Source organism: Mya arenaria, chromosome 4, assembly GCF_026914265.1.
Source record: "Mya arenaria isolate MELC-2E11 chromosome 4, ASM2691426v1".
Taxonomy (NCBI): Eukaryota; Metazoa; Mollusca; class Bivalvia; order Myida; family Myidae; genus Mya; species Mya arenaria.
The window spans coordinates 36,871,022-36,890,277 of NC_069125.1; the positions used below are offsets into that span (position 1 = coordinate 36,871,022).

Sequence of the window (19,256 nt, forward strand, 5' to 3'; positions counted from 1 at the left end):
TTTTTGTTGTTCACATTTTCATGTTGATACAACAAATTAGAAATTCTGCGGTGCCAAAGAGTGGAGATGTCCAGTCAATTAGACTGCATCTTTTTGTAAATATTTAACTTATTTCTCCTACTATTAGTTGTATTGTTACCAAAAGGGTAATGATGCAAACACATGCAAGTGAAAGGTGTCTGAAAGAGAGAAAATGCTTCTTGCAATTACGTACTGTCATAGACCAGATTACAAAGAAAGAACTTAATACTTTCCATTGCTGGAAGTTTAAGTTAGTTGTAACATAATCACGAACGAACGTACATATGGAATAAGTCATTTATCTTGTAAGAAGAACATGTTCCTTAAACATGATGTTGTGCTTATTTCCAATTAAGATTCAACATATTGCTAGCATAGAAAAAACGCCGAGGTATGGTTGGCATCGTTAGCATGTAAAAACGTTTTTATGACTTAAAAAACATTCAAGATATTAAATAAAACTCGATACAAATTGTGCTAGAGAAAAATACACATGTTCACATCTAGGTCCTCAATAGTCACTTTAATAGGTGCTCAGTGATGCCCCTTTTCAAAATAATTAGTAAGAAGGTACTAAGAACAACGTGAATATATTTCCAACGAATGCATGTGTTAACGCTACATAACTCCGGAACAGCTCGTATTATAAGTGTTCAAAAACAAAACGCCTCTGTATCTCAGCAAAGCTGTCAGTGCATCACTTAACACCAGACAAAAATATGTATGCACAAGTATGTAATATCACGTTTATTGATGCCTCATGTGTTCCTATTTACCTTGTATGTGTAGGACTGATGTATTATTTTACACTGCCGGTAAATTACTACTGTTTGCCTTTTTTAATAACGATGTTTGATGTGTATATGTTGTAAGGTAACGGTGAATATCCCTCGTTGGGTGTCTGTAAAGCTTTAGTTAAAGGTGTAATAAGGTCATTGTGTGTTTCTCTCGATGGGTGTCTGTTAAACCTTACTAAGATGTGTGAATTGTGTATGACAGTGTATTTTTTCTTTAAATAAATAACTGACAAAATGTGTCAGAACATCCATTACAGCGTTGCAAATAAGCTGAACGAAACGTGCTTATCAATCATTTAAACAGAACACCACTGTTGGCATCGCCATTTTCGCACTGAAGAAAAACCATTTCGTATCGCCTCAACGGCGGCTTTAAACAAAACAGTCTCAAGACTTCAAAAATGTTCGTTTGTCACCGTGCCATTCCAGTGAGCGAAATTGAAAGTTACAATTAAGTCAGTAGAAGTCAGACAAGTGAAAACTATACATGTCGAAATGATTTACGGGGTAAGTAGCCATCAGCTTCAGAAACTAGTTCCACGTGCTTAAAATCATATGCCAAATCGCTGACATTGACAGTTTCTTTTATGTCTTAAATCCACTGACAGGCTAGATGTCACACCTGATTCTAAACTCACGTGGTAGATCAGGCGGAGTTTCAGCATAAGGATAGGAAGACAATACATTAAGTGTGTCTGTTTCATCTCACCATTACGATTGCACCACTCGTATCAAATGTAGCTTGTTTCGCGTTGATGTAACTGACTCCATATCGAGGGGTGAAAGCGAAAAGGTTCTATCTGCTTCTTTATTTAATGTCACTTAGAACCTTTTCGCATTCACCCCTCGATATAAGGACACAATAAAAATCATGTTAACCGCCTAATCAATTTATCCTTAAGCGATAATTATATTTATAGTTAAACTGCCAATGAAACAACTTTCAGACCAATTCTTGCGGAACGTCGAGGATAGGTATGAATAACTATGACTTAATTTAGGTAGTGGTTTCTATGAAATATTGTTTTCATGTAGAATGCAATCTCTTATGTCCAGTTTCCATCCCAGTAATGTCCTTTTTGCTCCGTTAATAGTATTTGGCAGTTCAATACATCTAATTCTTATTGTGTGGCGAATTAGAACAATTTAATCAAACAATTCATTCTCTGCAGTAAGATGCGCGTGCATTTTGCATGAACTTCTAATATATCATTATTCATTGTTTCTTCTGGGGCTTCTGGAATAATTCCCTTGAGAAACATACCCCTTTATACACGTTGTTTGAGTTCAAAATCAATAAAACCTGTACTGGATTTGACACTGTTTCTACCCATGTCTCTGATGGTGTGTTAGAAAATCGAACGTGAAAAGACAAATAAAAATGTTAGCAAATGGGATGTCACTGATGTATGAGCAACACATTTCAATATGAATTACTAATACTTGGTTGAAACACTTCAGACTATACACATATAATTTATAGATGTAGGAACTGTGCAAAATCGAACACATTAAGCCACTTGCTGCAAAAATGTTTGAAGCTGAAAAAAACTTTAAGATTCTTAACATAATTCCGATTATCATTCATTATAATAATTGAGGTAAATGAGGTAAATGGAAAGCATACGAAGTGTTATTTTATTATGTATGTATTTTTTATAATTATGTAAATTCACTGATGTTCACATAGTATATTGAAAGTCAGAATGGACTTAAGGGAAATAATAATGTATTCAACAAGTTTCATGCCTATTGGTATCAAAAACAAAACCGCTTGGAGATACAGTGGAAACACATTCCAATAAACAACTGAAAGCAAAACTTATTGACTTTGATCCTTTTGTTCTTAGAGAAGTTCTGGCGTATCTGACGTATTACTACCCCTACAAAAACATTATTATTACCATGAAGAAGTAAGCATATTAATTGTTTTAAAATATATTCCCTTGTATAATCTGACATTGTTGTGCTAGAGGCCATCTCCGTGTTGCATAAATGAACAGTCACAATTTAACCGAGTGCTTTGTACGTTTGAATGATCTCTTCTTAACTGTATTTTAGTACATATCAAAACACAGTTACAGTTGTAGTCAGTGACAAACAAAATACAAGTGATTTTAAATAAACCGTTAATTATCTGTTTTAATTATTAGGTAAAAATAACCAAGTTTGACACATTTTGACGGTTTATTATGGAAAGTTTTACATGCGTACGGAATTGAAATTAAATTATTGTGTAGATTGCGTGCTAGAAAGGCCGTGGCTATACATTGCCAATGAAAAGTGTATGAAAGCATAGGATATTGAAAGGTTTTGATCTATTTGTTTACATAGATTAATTGATAAAGTGGTGCCTTCTTGGTCCATATTTTTATTTGTTGAGTGCTTTTCTTAAGGCAAATAGGTAATTCGATGAATTATTTTGATTTTGATTCCAACTCTGTGGAAAACACATTCATGTCTCGATACCACACTTAGTCGAAGACTTCAAAAAAAACGCCAACTCTTTTTTATATCATTTTTTTTATTTATATTATTTAACTTAAGAAAAAGGAGCTTACACTCTTTCGCCATACGTTTAATACAGTAGAAATGCTTCTCTTTAATTTCTTTTCAGTGATTGCATTTTACTATACAATGAGTTAATACCGTGAGAAGTGAACACATTTAATCTGTTTTGATAAACGAATACTTCAAATTGTTTAATTGAAAAAAAACTCATTTTGTGATTAATGATCTTGAGGAGAATAAGGATTTTTTTTCGAGATGCCGAGAAATCTTCGTTTTAAAACATCCAAGCCAAAATTGGTGCCACTTTTGCATAACACAACGATTTCAAGTCTTTTTATGACTTCTTACAGGGGGGTTGAGTACTATACAGATAAAAAAAAACTCAACAATTAAACAGAAAACACTAGAGTAATTGTGAAACACCGACGTATTCATTAAAACTCGATTTCCTTCGAATGTGTTAATTGCAGAACTAAGCTAATAGTTTTATTTTCTTTCAACACGATTGAAACTACTGACATGCTGCTGAAAAGAATGTTCTTTAAAAACAGGCAATTGGAACTTACATGAAAAGTTCATTGTCATTTTTCATTTGCATGGTATTGATTGCGTAATATGTTGCATCAAAGCATTCTTGCATGTTTGATCAAATGAAATGCGATACCTTTAATGCAACCATATTTTGTTTAAATTTCAATCTTAAATGTTTGTGCAAGCCATTGTTTACGTTGAATAACGTCCCACCGTGGGCGAAAATGATTCTTGCTATAATTATTGGCGAACATGTCGGTGCCTTACAGTAACAACGTAACAGAAAATAATATGGAGACAAGTTGTAGATATCACCAAGCTATTTTTTCATAATAAGATATTAAGTGAATGTGAGTTGCCTTGACTTTCGTAACAGTTAAATTCATAGTTTACCGCAACTAAGATTAATAATTATAGAATTATTTAAAATGAGTTATATTCATCAAATACTATAGAAAAATGAAACGATAACATTATAAAGTACACAAACGATGATAAAAAGAATGGGTTACTGCTGACCAAATAAACATTTGTCTATACCTTTTAAGGCATTGGTGAATAAGAACAGTTTAAGCACAAAGAGGTACCACCAATGACACAGTGTCTTACCTAAAGCTGAAACTTTAAAACTATTTAAATCTTATAGCTATTCAAAGTCGAAACATTATATTCCAATGCAACAGTGGATTATAATTTTAAACTAATATAAGCAATTATTTTCGTGGGGAAGAACCCTCAACCCTCCGTGCCATGTTTTTTTTTACCTTATTTTGAGGGATAAATGGGAAGTGCGACTCAAGCACCAAGGTGCGCCCCCTCTTACATTGATTCCAGAAACTATCTTGGAAAAAGATAAGTCACATCCCTTCAAAGCTTAAATCATTAAGATATAACCAAACCAAAACAGACAAAAGGCATGCCAGACTAAACATACAGTTTATATCAACATAACATCAATAAATCACTTACGTATAAATATTTGATAGGACAACCAGAAGTAAACGGGTTTTTTTGCGTTCCTTCACATCATTGTCCTCTGAAAACGAACGAATTCCAATGAATACAGTGCCAGGACCCACTTTTCCATAATTAAATAAATCTTCCCTGACCAATGCAGTAATCAGCTGGATTTAAAAGATCAAAACAGTTTCAATAATCTGGATAGATGGTAGTACTAAGGGCAAATGTCTAGAACTGCCTTTCACAGAAACATCACAGAAAAATATTGTATTCGAATCTGGTATATAGTGATATACAGTGTATCTTATATTTCAATTGGAAGATTAATGCAATTATGCAATGCTATTTGAATATATTTAAATAACTGCGTTGAATGGATAATTCTTCTATGAAAACGAAACTTATGCAATTAAATGATACTTCGATATCCTTTCCATCAAGGCTCATGCCACAGGTTCAATGGATTAGGTTATGTTAACCAGACATCGATCAGTTCTATAATGATTTGGTTAAATGGTCTTAGATGCTTTATAATTGCCTCAAAACCTAATCAACCTTCAGTCAAATTATGCATAATTGCTGTTTTAAATCAACGTGTGTTTTATATGAATTTCATCGTTGAGGTAGCTCTTCTATCTGTTTCATATTCATGCTATCGCTTATCATTCTTCTGTCAAATATCGTTATGAGTCTTCGCAAAACGACAGACTTATTGATAGCTGGCAACACAAAAGTTTAAGAACCCACGCACACCAAGCCGACTTTTTTGAATTCTTATAAATATACAACTACTATAAGGAAACGTTTTGTTTACATATGAATATATAAGGGGAGTTAATCCCTAACCGTTTCTGCCACTAATTCATGGGCTTCCATTTCACTTCATTTTATGTATCGTTTACATTCCTATGCAAGCATCTGTTGCACATGGATGACCTTTCTGATCTCTTTGCTGATTGATCTAGGTTCTGCTTCAGCTAGCAGTGTCAGTACTTGAACAAAGCTAAGCGTGCAAATCATTTATTGTATTTTATAGCAAATCCTTTACTCGACGGGCAATGAAAACGACTGCAACAATTATGGGACAATTTGCAAATTTATACTAAACTGGCACATCTGTAATAAATTGTTTTCGTCAAATCCTTGTATCAAAGTTGATTGAAATGCCAAAGACCCAGATTAATGGAAATAACACACTTATGATTTCAATTAAGGTTTATTATTTCATTCCATATAATCAAACCTAAAAAGAACAAGTAAAAAATGAGACTGTTTAACGTTACTATCAGTGCCTCTCGTTGAGTCTCCGTCGTACTAACAATGGCATTTACAACGAGGTTTTCTTTACTTTGACTCATATGTCTTATGGCAATACATCTTCAAGGAGATGCTTGTATCAATAAAAATGTGAAAGCCTTCAATGAAATATATCCTTATCTAGTGTATGAGAATCAATAATGAAAATAAAAGAGACAACTTACAAAGTCAAGTTACCGAATCTAGCAAATTGTAAATCTCAGCAGTATTCATGAGAGCATGATGATTATTGGCGTTCTTTGAATATAGTTAAATCGGTAACAATGCAAAGCAAATATTTATGTTTTCCATTCTCCACAATTGAAGTCAAGTGCAGCTGCAGTCCACACATTTCAGCCGTTTTCAAAAAACTACGATTGTAAATAGCACAGAGAGTCGGGACATGTGCATTTCCTTACGGCATCTTCCAATTTTGATATCTTATTTGCCCTTATGTCCGTGACACCGATTATTTCTTCAGAACTGTTACCTCTCAGCCCATCCCATGTACATGTACTTTCGCTTTTATTTTATTATTTGTCTGATGTTGTGTATTTTATGAAAATGTTCTTTTTTGGCTTTATCTTGCATTAGTCACATATATGTGCCATTGTTATTTAATACGGGCGGTAAACCATACATGTGTTACTTATCTCAAGAGTTCCTAATTACCTCTTCTGTGTAAGATTAACGTTTCATTTTGCACTTCCTGTAAATGTTTTATTATTTGATGTATGTTTACCTGTCTTAGTTGTTTATTAACTATTGTCTTGTGATAATGTTTTAGACTTGGTACATCGAAATATTCACTACCTAGAGATGTTATCTGTTGCGTGCTTTCCTTCGGCTAGAGAAAAAGACATTTAATGTATTGTTATGATCTTGATAATCATAAGCTTCGAGAAACCCATTGATATCTCCACCCAAATCTTAATTGCGAAATTCAAAAACAACACGCTAATTTACGCATTGGTTCGGTTATCATTTTACTAAACTCTACCATATTAAGAGGTCATGTCACAGAAAATAGCTACCTTTATTTTAATGGTTGGTGTACAATGCTAAAATACCTTGATTCTTCCTTGATACTTTGTATTAAGTTTTTTTTTATATAATAACTTTAAACGATTATATGTTATTTTATAATATTTTAATTCAGCCAGGTACTACATTTCTGCATTGCATGTAGTGCGGATCATGGTATTGCCTTATCAGCTTGTAATATTTGACTCATATTCATCCCAGTTAAAACAGATAGTAATTTGTTATTTCATAATCTGACACTCGTTATTATATAGTTCACAATTGTATTCAAGGCGTCAAATACACAATTTCTGAATTAATTCGTTGGACACAAGTGTGTGTTATATGAAGAATCGTGACAGATCCGATGTATGTAACATTGTCGATGTACTGTAAGCATACAAATCGTGGTCTTCAATACTCTGCGCTCTCAATGGGCAACACTTAAAATATATCCTTGAACGCTTACTTAAAAATTATACGTAATATTTACGCCAAACCTGCAATATTTTGATTGGATTTGTTCTATTATAATGTATCTTTCTTTCGTATGAGAGCATTTTAGTCTCACAATGAAAATGCTCCCTTGCTTTACATAGTTCTCGAGTGTTATATTTATTATATTTTAACACTACAATAAAACAAACAATGTATTGTTTATGAAGGTTAACCGTTCTGATACTGGATTATTTTACACTAGTTTAAATTTACCAAGGTCAATGCCATCGTCAATCGCGCAATCATAACGATACTTTTCACTTCTTGTTAGCTTAGAATACAGTGCTCTCTAAAAGATATTGGAAGTTTTCATAAGAAATGTGTTTTAACAGAATGTCTTTTCAAACGTCCATACGTGTAAACAGTTGAACCGTTAATCTGCAACTTTACCAAATATTTCGAACACAACCCTAACGAAATTGTGAATCTGCGAAGTATTAAAACAAACAAGGAGTTTATTTCCGTTCTATAAATGTTCTTAATTGTATATGATAGACAATGTTTGATTTTACACTATTTACGTTTTAAATTAAGTGCAGATAAAAGTTAAGACGTAAATTTTCCATCAAAACAACGATTACCATTCTAAATAAATGAGAGACAAATGGAAAATTTATTAATACTTTATGGTCAGACTTAAACTGCGTTTTCCGTTCAACTGATAGGAAATGGATTCTATTTTGAACCCGTGCTTTCTGGTATACAATGGTTCAGCTATTAATAACATGACCAAGATCATAATTCTTAAATATGTTTTAATTGTGATAATGCAACATAAAACTGTTTCCGTGACAATGGATTGTTGTTGTTGTTTTCGTAAAATTTAGATGTAGGTATCGAAGCGTCAGAATAAACCGTTGATTTATTAATAGGCGTCTCTGTAACAAAATATTTAATATAGTACGCGGTTATAAAATTACGATTGCTTATTTTTTTGTAATAAATGTTCAGAGGATAAATGTCATGAAAAGTAAAACTTGCTTACAGTTTTAATTAGTTGTATGAATATAGATGGCAGCGAAAGAAAATCAAGTTTGCTTGCATATGAGATGGTTAGGATAAGTGTAATTCCTGTCCAAAAGGTTACGATTTCGTTTGGAAGAACAACATATTCTCAAATATCAATATGATATATCAACTAGTTTTTATTTTACATGAATTGAAGTATATCTTGGAATTTCCAGAAATATATTTGGCGCAAGTCAAACTGTATTGTCATATATTTAGCGTTGAAAGAGTTAATGTGTTATTCTCCTATGAGAATTAAACCAATAATATGCAAATAAACATAATATTTGAAACCTTTTGCTGGAAATAAATTTAAATATTATTTTTCAAACTTTAACAAAACCTAACAGCGAGTTATGAAAATAGTGTTTATTCATAGCTAATACATATGTACATTTTTATTGCAAGTTATCAGTGAGAATTGCAAAACTTTTGCCAAAAAAGATCCTCTTTGATAACAAGATCTAACTGGGTGTATTTTTTAATAAGGGCGTAAATGGGTTTTATAAAATAATGACATTCTGTTCCTCATTTTAACCAAATATTTATGAAACACTTTTACTTTAATGTTTGTTGTTATGTATACATCTATCAATTCTATCATAATTTGGTTACGCTGTTTAAATTGAATTTTAGTATCTAAAATCGATATCAGCCTTCAATCAAACATAATATATGTTGATAAATTAAGATTGGTAATTTTTCCGTTTAATTTGCATTTAATTTATTTTATATTGCTCTATTATCTGGCTTATATGCATGCTATCGCTATTCATTGTTCTGACAAATATCGCAAGATATTTAAAGTTGGCACTGTTAAAGTTATCGTTGAATACAAATAGAAGTTATAAAAGTTAAAGAAGATGAAAAACACGCGTGCAACGATAGTATGTTATGCCTAACAATAAGATTAAATTCTTAGTTAAGCACATGGCCGTACCGTTCAAGACACAGTAAATAAAGCGTATCATTGTTTTTCTTATATAATGATATAAGAGAAATATAGGCCAATATTTACAACCACTATTAATATAAGTTATCAATAAAAAAAATATTCGTTCGAAATTTTATAACATATTGAAAATTATTTAAAAGAAAATGACTCGAAATTAGTAGAAACTCCTACCGCTTCTAAAAACAACTACGAATCCAATGAAAGGCCCCACTGCAAATAACAGATCAGTTCCGTCGATGGTAAAGGTTTATGTAGCTCGGCTTCGGAATAATTGGGTTCGTCTTCGGCTAACATGATTCTTTTCTACGCCATTCCTACACTTTCCAGACCCACGGCCTACCTTCCATATTTCATAACTGCAGGAGCAATAACAACAGAAAATACTGCAATTGAACAATCAGATAACCTTGACGAGACTAACCAGGCAAATCTGTTATCAGTTGTATTATACATAAAATCCTTGGCCCGAAATTGATTTAGATGCCAAAGACTGCAATTGATTTTCTTGACAGAGATTAGCTAATAAAAAATTTCTTTGCATAATACGTCGGATCGTTGAACCGCGATTATGGAAACTCAGAAAGACATAGATTTGATACTCTGCCATTCTTTCTCCGTCTTCACTTTCCTGAGATCCATCTGGCATGTTGCAATAACGTTAGACGTTTTAAATTCACTATATTTCCATTAGGGTTCATGAAATACAATGGAACTACAGGGACAAGTCACTTAGAGAACATAAAAGCATACAGCGTTTGGATTGAGAAGAAAACTAACGGCTAATATCATTACCTATCTCTTTTTATACATTGTGTCACTGTAATTACATCTTAATGAAATACTTAAAAACTGTTCAGCTTTTACAAGGCGGTTTTCTTTTCTTTTGACTATTGCGTCGTATTGTATTACATTTAAGAGGTGATGCTCTTTGACGTGAAACCTTATTACCCTTTATTGAACCATTTCCTTTTCTTGTCAAAGAAATACGATAATGCAAAAGTAGACAGTAATGTGTTCGACGTAGCCTAGTATATTCGTTTTTCCATTGACAGGTTTGCAAATTTAGTGATCAGTACAAACGCCGTTAGGAGGATGAATGACGTATTTTACTTTCTTTGTTCTTTGTTGTTCACATGTTCATGTTGGTACAACAAATTAGGCATTCTGCAGTGCCAAAAAGTCGATCTATCAAGTCAATAAGACTGCATCTGTTAGTACATATTTTACTTATATCTCCCATTATTAGTTGTTTTGTGACCAAAAGGGTAATCATGCAAACAGATGCAAGTGTATGGCGTCTGCAAGAGCGAAAATGTTTCTTGCAATTACGTAGTGTCATAGACCAGATCACAAGGAAAGAACTTAAATATTCCTATTGCTAAATCTGTAAGGTCTGATAGTTGTAACATAATCACGAACGAGCATCTGTAATAAGTCATTTATCTCGTGAGATGAACATCCTTAAACATAATGGTGTGCTTATTTCCACTATAGAAAAAATGCCGAGGTTTGGTTGGCATAGTTGGCATGCAAAAACTTTTCTTTGAGATATTTATCCAAACTTGATACACATGTTGCCAGAGAAAAATACACACGTTCACAGCAAGGTCCACAACTGTCACTTTAATAAGTGCTCAGTTATGTCCCGTTTAATAATAATGAGTAGAAAGGTACTAAGAACAATATGAATATAAATAAATCCCTCGAATGAATGTGTTTATGGTACATAACACCTGAACAGCTGTTATTTTAATTTTTCAAAAACAAAACTGATCTGTATTTCAACAATGCTGTCAGTACATCACTCGCCTTATTATAACCAAGCAAAATTACAAGAGTTACAAGTAGGTAAAATCACGTTTATTGATGCCGCATGTGTTCCTTTTTTACCTCGTGTGAAGGATTGATGTATTTTTACACTGCCGGTTAATGATTATCGTTGTCTTTTTTGATAACGATGTTTGATGTCTATATGTAGATGTAAGGTCACGGCGAGTAACTCTCGTTGAGTGTCTGAAGAGCCTGAGTTAAATGTATAATAAGGTCATGATGTGTTTCTCTCGATGTGAGTCTGTTTAACCTTACTTAGATGCGTAGGTTCTGTATGACACTGTAGTTCTCCTTTAAATGAATAACTGGCAAACTGTGTAAAATGTCTTGAAACGAGTTTACAAAGATGTGAATGTTTGCAAAACATCCATAACTGCTTTGCAAATAAGCTTAACAAAACATGCTCATCAATCATGTAAACAAAACACTATGATGGCATCGCCTTTTCGAACCGAAGAGAAAGCTATTTCATATCGCTTCAACGGCGGCTGTAAACAAGACAGTCTCATGACTTCAAAACGTTTCGTTTATCACCTTGTCGTTCCAACGAGCGAATTAAAAGGAACGATTAAGTAAGTTCAAGTAAAAATAGTTAAAACTGTACATGTCTGAATGATTTTGGGGGTAAGCAGCTTAAGGCTTCAGTAACTAGTTGCACGTGCTTAAAATCATACACCACCTCGTTGACAGTGGAAGTCGGTTTCTTTGATGTGTAAAACCCATTGTCATACAATAGATGTCACACCTGATTCAAAGCTCACTTGGTGGACCTGGCGGTATTTCTGCATTAGTACAGGCAAGACAATACATTGATTGCATCTGTATTCATTTAACCGTTCATCAAGATTGCATCATTATGCGCATTAAATTAAGCTTGTTTCTCTTTTATGCTTCTCATTCTTTATAGGGACTTAAACGAATCGCCTAATCAAATAATCATTGAGCGATGATTAGTTTTACAGTAAAAATGCCAATGAAAGAGTTTTGAAGCCAATTTCTTGCGAACCTTTCGAAAATATATGAATAATAATATTTAATTAAGGTTGTGATTTTTATTAAATAACGGATTTGTATAGAAAGAACATTCTTATTTCCAGTATACATGATAATAATGTCCTATTTGCTCCGTTAACAGTTTTTGACAGGTCACATCAACGAATTCTTACTGTGTGCCGAAGTAGAAGAATTTCATCAAACGATACATCCTTTGTGATAAGATGCCTCTGCATTTTGCATGAATTTCAAAATAATTCAATACTCATTGTTTCATCTGGGTATTTTGTTCTGGAATATTTCCCATGAGATTCATACCCCAATATAGGCATGTTTTTTTGCAGCAAAACAATGAAATCTGTACTGGAGTTGGCACTGTCTCTACCTATTTAATTGATGGTTTCACAGTAGCTCAAACTCAAATGGGATGCTACTCATGTATGAACAACTCACTTCAAAAATAATTGAAAACAAAAATGTTTGACGCTGTAAAAGACTTGTAATACTTTAAGCTACTTTACATAAATCCGTTTATCATTCATCAGTATTATTCAAATCAATGAAAAGCGTACATAATGTTAGCTTATTATGTCTGTTTTTCTTATAACTCGGTAAACACACTGATGTACGAAAGGTATATGAAAGTCAGAATAAATAACAAGAAAAAGCAATGCATTCAGCAAGTTTCATGCCTATCAGTATGTTAAACAAAATCGCTTGGAGATAAAGACGCAACATATTCCTGTAACTAACTGACACCTTAGCGCATTGACTTTGATGAGTTTGTTCTACTTGGATGCTGGCATGTCTTATGCATGGCTGCTCCTTCAATGACATAGACATTACCTAAAGGAAGAAGTAGGCATATTAATTGTTTTTAAATATATTGCCTTGTGTTATTCGACAAAGTTGTGCTAGAGGGCGTTCCCCGTGTTGCATAAATGAACGGTCACAATGACACCGAGTTCTTTGTGCGTTATTTTACGTTTAAATGATCTCTTCTAAACTGTATTTAAAGTACATACTGAAACACAGTTACCATTGTATTCAATGACAAACAAAATACAAGTTCTTTTTAAATGAACCTTCAACTATCAGTTTTAATTCTAAGTAAAAAGTTTGAAATGCGTACGGAATCGAAAGGATTATATTGGTGTATGTTTCGTGCTTGATAGGTAGGCAATGGTTATATATTACCAAAGAATAGTCTATAAGAGCATAGGATATTGAAAGGTTTTGTTCTATTTGAAGATACAAATTTATTGATAAAGTAGCGTTGAGCCCTCTTGACGGTCAATATTTTATATTTGTTGAGAGCTTTTCTTAAGGCAAAGAGGTAATTCGATGAATTCTTATGATTTTGATCCCCACACTGTGAACAACACATTCATGTCTCCAAACCATGCTAAATCGAGAACTTCAAAAATATGCCAACTCTTTTTTATATCATTACTTTTACTTATAATCGGCGATTTAAATACTCACACTTTACAAATACAAAAGCGTTATGCCACAGAAAATGTGATGCAACAAACCAAATATCAAATTCAAATTATATCCCTTCACTAAGGAATATCTTCAACTTTCAAATACGTTTAATAACGTACAAATGATGCTCCACTATAGCTTCTTTTCGGGGATAAGTGATTGCATTTTACTATAAAATGAATTAATACCGTGAAGAGTTTACAAATTTAATGTTTTAAATAAAATAATACACTGCTTCAATTTGTCTGATTTTGTGATTAATGTCTCTAATGAGTCTTGGATTTGAAATACCCCAGCAAAACAAATGGTGTTTCTTGTGCAGTCATCAACACCAGCCCTAATGTAATTAATATTTATCTTTACTCTATATAACACAAACGGATTCAGATAACTTTCAACAAGATACGTGTTTTTCAAGATTTTCCAAGACTGGGTTGATTATAATTCGATATAAAATCAACAATAGAACCAAAACCCTAAAGAAATTGTGCATGTCCGAAGTATTCATAAAAAACTCAATGATAATTGAAGTTCTCCGAATGTGCTTAATTTCAGAGCAAAGCTAATATTTATATTTTCTTTCCTCACGATTGAAGCTATTGAAGTCCTGCTGAAGAAAATTGTTCTTACAAAACAGGAAATTGGAACTTATATGAATACTTCATTATTATGTTCCGTTTGCCAAGTATTGATTGCATAATATTTTGGATCCAAGTCTTCTTGTATGCATGATCAAATTAAATGCGATAAATAAATGGTAACATTTTCTATTTGAATAATGATCTTAAATATTGTCCAATACAAGCGTTTCGTTAAATAACGTTTCATAGAATAGTATACAGATGTAAAAAGGATTCTGGCTATAAATATAGACAAACATGTCGATGCCTTACAATAGAAACGTAACAAATCATATCAAGGATACAACTTGTAGGTATCACCAAACTGTTTTTATTAGATGTTTAAGTGAATGCTGGTTGCTAAGTCTTCCTTATGAGTTGAAACAATAGTGTCACCACAAAATAATTTTATAAAAGAATTATTCAAAAATAGTTTTATTCATCAAATATCCTGTAAGAATAAAATTAATATTAATAAACACGCAATATAACAGTTATCAATTTCTGGATCGCCACTGTTATTGACATCAATATGTAATACTACATATATGCATTAAACTGAAACAACCCTCTGAAGTGTAGTCTTGTTAAAATATGTATCCACTCGTTTTTCGTTTTGCGCTTTAAAAAACAAAAATTGAAAAACGGTATTAAATAAATCAATTTCGTGTCTTGTTTTCCGTGAATAAAATTGAAATCATAGAAAAGAAAAAGCCTATCAATTTTGGTTTCCTATTCAGTCATAAGAAAAACGAAAAATGAATTGAATGTTCCGGTTTTTTTTTTACTTTTAATCATAAAAAAGCGAAAAACGATAAAAAAAAAAACGGTAAATACAAGACATTTTTTTTTTCGTTTTTAGTTTTACACTTTAAACGAAAAAAACTAAAAAACGTTAAAAATAATAGTTTCCATGTTTTGTATTCCGTGGTAATAGTTGAAATACAGAAAAGGAAATAGCCTATCAATTTTGGTTTTCTATTCATTCATTCGAAAAACGGAAAAGGATTTGTATGTTCCTTTTTCGTTTTTTTTTTACTTTCAATTGTAAAACATGAAAAGCGAAAAGACGGTATATATATGGACCCAACTGGCTCATATCGTATTACTTAAAGCTGAATACATGAGACTAAACTGTGTCATTGAATTATTAAACTATTTTAAAAATTCAAGGTCGAAATATCATGTTTCAATGCAACTGTGCATTCATCATTTTAGACTTAAAATATAAATCGTTTTCGTGGGAAAGAAAACCCAAATCCCCGTCTCATGATTTTTAAACTATTTAAAGGGGTATATAGAAAGTGCGTCACTGCGACCCCTCTTACATCAATTCTTGTAACTACCTCTGAAATGGACAAGTCCCACACCTACAATGTTTAAATCCTAAACACATACCCAAATTAAAACAGACAAAAGGAAAAACATATAGTTTATATGAACATAACATCAATAAATCGTTTATAGATAAATATTGGATAAGGCAAGCAGGGGTGTGTAAACGGTTTATTGCGTCCGTACACATCACTGTTCACTGAAAACGAACGGATTTCTATGAATACTGTGCCAGGAAAACATCAACTTTTCCAAAATATAATAATTCCTCCCTGACCAATGTTTTGATCGGCTGGATTTAAAAGATCAAAATAGTATTAATAATCAGGATAGATGGTAGTACTTAAGGCAATTGTCTAGACTGTTTCCATGGAAACATCCCTGAAAAAATATTGTATCCAAATCTTGTAAATGGTGAAATACAGTATACTATATCAAATATTTAAAATGGAAACTTGATGCCATCTTAAAATACTATTTGCATAAAATATAATTCACTGCGTTCAATTTATAATTCAACTATGAAAACGTAGCTCATGCGATTGAATGATACTCCGATATCCTTTTCTATTGTTTCCAACAGGAATCATGCAACAGCTTCATAGGATAAGGTTATGGAATGCAGACATCGATCATTCTTATCATGATTGGGTTAAATAGTCTTAGATGCTTGAAAATTGTCTCAAAACTTAATCACCCTTCAGTCAAATTATGCATGATTGCTGTTTTAAAGCAAAGTGTGTTTTTATACTTGATTTATCTTTGGAATAGCTGTTTTATCGTTTTTTACATTCATGCTATCGCTAAGCATTACGTTGTCAAGTGTTGAAGTGTAGGCAAAACGCTTGAGTTATCGATGAGTGGCAATAAAGACATAAGGAACCCGCGCGCACCGAGCCGGCTATGTTGAATGATTATAACTAAACTACTACAACAAGAAAATGTTTGGTTTAGGAGTCAATCTCTAACCGTTACTGCCACACTATATCAAGCAAGTTGCACATGTATGATCAGTCTGTTCTCTTTGCTGAAAGATCTAGTTTCTGTTTCAGCTAGCCATGTCAGTATTTGAACAAAGCTAAGTGTGCAAACCAATCGTTGTATTCTATATCAATTATTTTACTCAAGTGGCAATGAAAATGACTGCAACAAGTATGGGGCAATTTGCAATTCTATACTACGTGGACACATTTGTAATAATTTATATTGTCAATTCTTTGCATCAAAATTGATTGAAATGATAAAGACCCAGATTTGTGGAACTAAGACACTTATGATTTCATTTATTTATTTCATTAAATTCAATCAAAACTAAAAAGAAATAGTCACAAAAAAGAACATAAAAATGGCGCATAACCTAAGAAGACTTACAAAAGTTATCATAAGTGCCTCTCTGAGTCTTCGTCGTTATAACAATGGCATTTGCAATGAGGTTTTCTTTACAATTGACTAATGTGTCTTATGACAATACATCTTCATGGTGATGCTCCTGCCAATAAAAACGTGAACGCTTGTTACCCTTTTAATGAACCATTTCCTTATCCAGTGTATGAGAATCGATATTGCAAATAAGTAGACAGCTTACAATGTCTAGTTTAAGCTAGCAAATTGTAATTCTCAGGAGTTTCATGAGAGCTTGATGATAATTTGCGTTCTTTGAATGTGCTGAATTGCAATGCAAAGCTAATAGTTATGTTTCCATTCTTCATGATTGAAGTCAAGTGCAGCTGCAGTTCATACATTTGAGTTGCTTTGAAAAATAAATAACAATTTTCATTCCAGGGAGTTTCGGCACATGTGCATTTCCTAGCCGCATCTTTCAATTTTATGCTATTATTTACGGTTATGTCCGTGACAATGATAATTACTTCAGTTTTTCCGCCCACCCCACAACCCATCTAATCAATACTTTCGTTTTTCTTCTATATTTGTGTTAAAGTTGTGAATGTCATGGTCATGCTTTTATCGTACATATGTCACATAGGGATTACGTGTTCATGATTTGTATTTTGTATTGGCCACATATATGTGCCATTGTTATTTACAAAGTTGCGGAAACCATACATGTGCTACGAAATTCCACGTTAAGGGTGTTTTTTTATACCACCCAACTTTGACATTAAATAATATTTGCATACAGCAAAATGTTTCATGGAATCAATAATATTTAGTTCAACCTCATTTAGTTTGTAAGAAAATGTTAGTTTTTTTATATGATTATAATTAATACTAAATTACCAAGTGAGCACCAAAAGTTTTATTTCACGGGTTTGGTGTTCATAGCGTTAAATAGTGCTATCCTACACTGAAAGAAATAAAAAACATTTTGTACTATATGCCTTAAATTGGAACTTAAATACATTAAATTCAAATTGATTCGAAAAAACGTGTCAATGTGTATGCGCACGTAACGTACTTTCAGAAATGACGTTGTTGATATTTTGATTCAGCCGTGTGCGCGCTGATGTTTGAGTTGAATGAGAGGACGTGCTACAGTTTCAAAAAAAGGTAAAAAAAAATTAATGTGTTTACTGTTTGAAATAGTGAACTGTCATAAAGCACCGGAAAGCATATAAAATTGACAATGATATAGAAGTGACAATTTTTAATCGAACTACTTACTGTGCAACTGTATTATTTACTCCTACGAGACAAATGGATCTATACTCCTGAAAAGACGGGAACACCATGGAACTTGTTATTTTTAACACATAACTTCATAATTATGCGACTACGGTGTAATGAAAATGAGCACTTATTCTAATAAAATAAAACATCTGTCAAAATATAGCTATAACAAACGATCAATGAAATATCGTATGTCGAAAGAAGTCTTTGTCTATGGCTAATACGCGTGAACATATGTATCAACAGCAAGCTGTTATCAACGCGATATCATAATTTTAGATATATGGTCATTCACGATAACAACTATAGGATTGTTTATAAAAAAACGCCAAATTAATTTGATAAAACTACGAAGTTCAGTTGAAACTTTCCAACAAACGTTCAAAAAACATTTTCATTAGAAAATTTATGATTTTCAGACATCTATCGTGCTTATCGTAATTAGGCGAATGTGCCTGAAATCCTATTTACCCTTGAATTTAATTATGTAATTGCTTTTCTAAAAGACAGTTTGTAATTTATAGTTTTTAATAAATGTGATAATTATATAAACTCTGTTTCATATTTAGACTATAGTTAATCATACAGCTACTTTTTGTAATGCATGCGCAAAGGCTGCATGTCTGTCAATGTTAACCGTCTTTTCCGGGGTGGTCGGGATTTTCGTAGTTTTCGAACCTTTCCTTTGTTTCGTAATTTGCTTTTTCAGCTTTGCGTCTGCTCATATCTACGGAGACGAACCTTGGTCTCCATAAAGCTTTT

At 32.6% G+C, this 19,256-nt stretch overlaps 1 protein-coding gene across 1 annotated transcript in view; it reads right to left on the reverse strand.

Moving 5' to 3' along the window:
* LOC128231757 (glutamate receptor ionotropic, NMDA 2B-like) overlaps positions 1 to 18,575 on the reverse strand; it is a 220,720-nt gene extending 202,145 nt beyond the window's left edge. Inside the window, exon 1 of the mRNA XM_052944937.1 lies at positions 18,489 to 18,575. The gene's annotated coding sequence lies outside the window, so the exon portion shown is untranslated. The remainder of the gene's footprint in view (positions 1 to 18,488) is intronic.
* Positions 18,576 to 19,256: the final 681 nt, after the last annotated feature.